The sequence below is a fragment of the Alosa sapidissima genome, chromosome 16 (genome assembly GCF_018492685.1).
Source record: "Alosa sapidissima isolate fAloSap1 chromosome 16, fAloSap1.pri, whole genome shotgun sequence".
NCBI classification, from domain to species: Eukaryota; Metazoa; Chordata; class Actinopteri; order Clupeiformes; family Clupeidae; genus Alosa; species Alosa sapidissima.
In genome coordinates, this window is record NC_055972.1 from 14,675,614 (window position 1) to 14,680,675 (window position 5,062).

Here is a 5,062-nt window from a genome sequence, read left to right on the forward strand (position 1 = left end):
ATCCTGGCTGGTAATGTGGTAGCGGGGGATCCATGTTTAGATTATCAGCAGTCCTCTCCTCTGCATTGAGTTATTGTGACATATGTTAAAAATCTGGAAAGCGTTTGCATGGCAACATGGATTCGTTTGATATCACTCTGTGTTTCATTTGCTCACCTTCTCTCGCCCTCTCTTTCTCTCTCTCTCACCCCCTCTCTCTCTCATTCTCTCTCTCTCTCGTCCTCCCTTCCCTTTCACACAGACACAGAGACGTGCTCACACACAGGCACACAAACACACCAAGCACTAACAAACATCACAACCTTTCTAGAGGAGCTGACACGGATTCATTTGCATAACAATTTCCACTTGTTTTTCTGGTTAGATGGAATTCTCAGCGTGGTGTCGGAATTGTGAGTGTGGGGTCATTGCTATGTATATGTGAGTGGGGGGGCGGTGTGTGTGTGTGTGTGTGTGTGTGTGTGTGTGTGTGTGTGTATGGCTGTGACAGACAAACTGCAAGCACTCTCTCTCGCTCTCCCACTCCTATCACCCAAACTACAGGACTGAGCCACGCAGGTAAAAAGGGAAAACAGTGCAGGGCAGAATAGATTCAGACCTGACATGAGGTTTTGATAAAACACAACAACTACCCTACACTGCAAAAAATATGCTGTCTGCCGTCATCCCTTAATTTACTCAAATACATGAACATAAATAACACTAGAGCTACTGCTAGCATCACAGCTGCTGCTGCAGTTATGACAATAATTACTACTACTACTACTACTACTACTACTACTACTGCTACTACTACTGCTACTACTACACGTACAACTACTACTGCTGCTGCTACAACTGTTACTACAACGCTGCTGCTGTTACTACTAGGTACTACTGCTACTGCTGCTACACTACTATAACAACAACTACTAATAACAATAATACTAATACCATTATACTATTGTTCTTGGTTGTAGATATGCCCCATTTGGTGGCTGTCTAAAATATCATTACCATTTTAATGTGACCCCAGCTGTTAGCTTGGGATAATGTGGAACCAGTTCCTCTAATGAAAGAAAAAGAGATGGAATGAAAGAGGGACAAAAAGTATGTGAGAGAGAGAGGGAGGGAGGGAGATATACATGGAGAGAGTGGGGGTTGACACTATGTGAGGATTAATGCACTGAGGAATCAGCCAACTGAGAGATGTATATGAATGCATGCTTTATTTCAGGCCTATGTTATGCTCATCAGGCTTGTTATGCTGTAGATCCAAGTCCCAATGACAAGGACCCAAATCCATGCATCTGGGTAGATGTATGATTGTGTGTCTACCTCTCTATGAATATCTTTCCACCTAGCTCCCTGTGTCTGCATGCCTTTACACTTCTCAGGTATGTGTGTGTGTGTGTATCCCTCAGAGAAGTTCTGTCGCCTACCTGCACACACACACCTCTCCCAGAAAAGCTCTGCGCTGTACCTTCACACAGCCAACTCCCCCGAGAAACGACTCCACAAAGACCAAAGAGCATAACACGGAGAGGGGAGGAACAGAAAGCTCTGTGTCGCTCTGGGTTTCTATCAGGAGGGAAGCAGAGCCTCTGCATTTCCATTGGAATTGAATTAACAGGAAGTGAGCAAGAGACAGAGAGATAGAGAGAGAGAGAGAGAGAGAGAGAGAGAGAGAGAGAGAGAGAGAGAGAGAGAGAGAGAGAGAGAGAGAGAGAGATAGAGAAGAAAGAGAGACTCAGGGGTGCAGGCTCTGATCAGCCTCCAGTGGATTCCTTACACACCTCCTCGCAGTGCTCTACTCCAGAAAGACAGTGATGGGAAACACACACACACACACACACACACACACACACACACACACACACACACACACACACACACACACACACACAGACCTATTCCTTTCATTCTGTTAATCTGTATCTCTCTGTATCTCTAATGTTCTCCATATGTCCTTCTATTGAAAATTTCAGAGAGAGTCAGTGTGCACTAACTTGACTCATTTTCTCAGCACTGATTGCGACCTGATGCTTTTCTTCAATTAAAAGTGGCCTGTCTTTGACTTACTAGGTAAGATCTCCATGAAGCCAGAGCAGGCATTTAAGGTTTGTTATGGCCCTGTGAGCACTGAAACATAACAGCTATTGCGTAGTGGCATTTCTGTCAACTCCCACTCTCCATCTCTCTACTGTATTGGACTGTATTGGTTGTCACAGCTGAACTCGGCACATTCCTAGAACTGCAAACGCTCTGCTAGCACTCAACATCTCACAGCCTTCAGGGCCACATCCACATAAGTGCTGCTGAAGAGGAGTTTATGTGTGTGTGTGTGTGTGTGTGTGTGTGTGTGTGTGTGTGTGTGTGTGTGTGTGTGAGAGAGAGAGTGTGTGGTGGTTGGGGTAGGGTCTGCATTTGTGTTCAGCAGTCAGCACACATACATGTATTACAGAGATAATTGGTAACATGACCTTCCCTCGCTTGGTTAAACTGTCGCTAATAAAAAAGATATTGATTAGGCCGTGGCCCGGGCGCACCGCGCGGAGTGTTTCAGATTCTCTAAAATGGCATTTAATAATGTAGGTGAGGCGGGAGGAGATGCCATATGAAATAAACAGGCTCCTCCACCACCACCTCCTCCTCGGCTCCCCACACAGTGGCCCCTCTGCGCCTCCTCATCTGCTCACCACCCCCCCCTCTTTTGCTTGAGTTGTTCCTCCTCATCCCAACCCATCCCATCATGCTCAGCGTTGTTCCCTCTCCGGCGGACCCAGATGTACTTTACATTCACGCACAGCTTCCTAGGCCGGTGGCTCCCCAGGAATACACTCTAATTACTATTTAATCAGTTTGGCTGCTGCCCACAAAGCATTAAATTGTTAGTTAAGATTCCTTATAAATTGTATTTATTAATTTCGGAGAGAGTGGGGGGAGGCTAAGGGCCTTTTGGAGCTCCATGGATGTTTCTGGCGTCGGACCACTGCAGATGCTCCATCGTAAAAGCTGAACTTGGATGTGTTCCATCTGACATGGTAAAGATTTTAAAATGCTTTTGGTTTCGGGGAAAGCCAAAGCAAGGAAAGTATTTGATGATGGTTAGATGAGCATGCATCACGATACATGTCTAAATAAATTACTAGGGCATGATGAGAGAATAGAAGTCAAAGCATTTTGTTGAGGAACGAACCTGCTGCATCCAGCAAAGAATTCCTTGACTATTGTCTGAAGAAACTTTGGAGCGCAAACTTTTGCTCGTCGGGCTTAAGAGGAGGCAATTACCCATGCAGTGGAGCATCCGCGTGCAGAGCAGAGGGGAGGGGAGGGGAGGGGCAGGGAGGAGAGCGCAGAGCGGAGAGCGCAGAGTGGCCCCCCTTCACGGTTGGCGGCAGCGGAACAATGCGCTGGTGAGGGTCTGCGTCCACACAGGAGCACAGCTGCTGCTCACCTCCTCCTCCTCCTCCTCATGGACCCGGCCCACACACACACTAACAAATCAGTGTACACACACACATACACATAACAAACACACACACACACACACACTAACAAATCAGTGTACTCACACACATACACATAACAAACCCACACACACAAACACAAACACACACACACACACACACACACACACACACACACACACACACACACACACACACACATACACACACCATACATACACACACATAACAAACACACATTCACACGCACACACACATTTGTAAATGTATTTTACTTAATGTGCCCTGTCTGTAAATAATACATGTATGTGCATTCTCTATATATGTCTTACTGTCTATACTGTCTATTAGGCGTTTCATCAACTAGTATACTAGTCGACTATTATAACCACTAGTCACAACTGTAGGCAGTCAGCTAGTTGTGGACAAAATGAATGGACTAGACATTCCCATGTAATGAAACCTGTTCCAGTGAAATGAAAGTTGTGCCAAAATGTACAAGCGTACAATATGGACACGTCTGTTATGGATAATCATTTGACTACCTGACAGCTATTATGAAAAATAATAATAATAATAATAAAAAAACAAGTTCAAATCAGTAGTAGTGAAACTTCTACGATCTATATTGTATTTCGTATTGAGTTCATAATACATATTTTTCTGCGCTGCTAGAGACACCACCAGCCAGACCCAAATTTGTGTGCAACACACACATACACCAACAACACACAGAAGTGAAGCATATAGGCACAAAACACTGAACATAAACAGTACTGTAACTGTAGAAATAAGTTTTTTATAAACTGTGTTTACTCCACACACATAAGTGCACACAAACACACACTCACAGACACACTCACACTATTCTCAAGTTGCCAGAGAAAAGCACAAACACTGTTGACCACCAAGGAGGAAGGGCAAGTACCATCACACTTAAAGTGACTAAACTATCACCATCAAACGACCTAGCCTTCGGCGTTTCTTTTTTTCCCATCCTCATTTTCTTCGCCCACTCTCCTCCCTTCCTCCCTCTCTCCTCCCTTCTTCTCCCTCTCCTCCTCTCTCTCTCTCAGACTCTAATCCGTTGGTGATGATGTAGCCTTGGCGGCAGAAGCAGCTTGTTATATATCTATAGATCCATAACAAGCTGTGAAGAAGACAACCTCCCATGTGTTTTAATTTGACTTTAAAAGCATCCCGGGCACTGGCGATGCTTTTAATAGTTATTCACTTACAAATGATTGTGGGTCATTATGCAGTCGTTGGGAGGCCAGTAATGAGTGGGGGGCTTAATGGCTCTTGTACGGCACGAGGCGTAAACGATAGGGAAAAGTTCCCCTCAGTAAGTTTTTATGATTATTCCAGTCGAGCGCCATTAGCCTAAAGAACGGCGTCCATTGGCTCTAATCAAATTTATTTTATTAATATTGGTTCACAGCCTTGTGTAGGTAATCTTTCAGCTTATAAAAGTGGAGAGAGAGAGAGAGAGAGAGAGAGAGAGTGGTTGTTGTGGAGAAAAAAGATGAGCGTGTGTGTGTGTGTGTGTGTGTTGGGGGGGGGGGGGGGGGGGGGGGGTGGGCATTTTAAAACAAATATTGTGTTAATCTTTG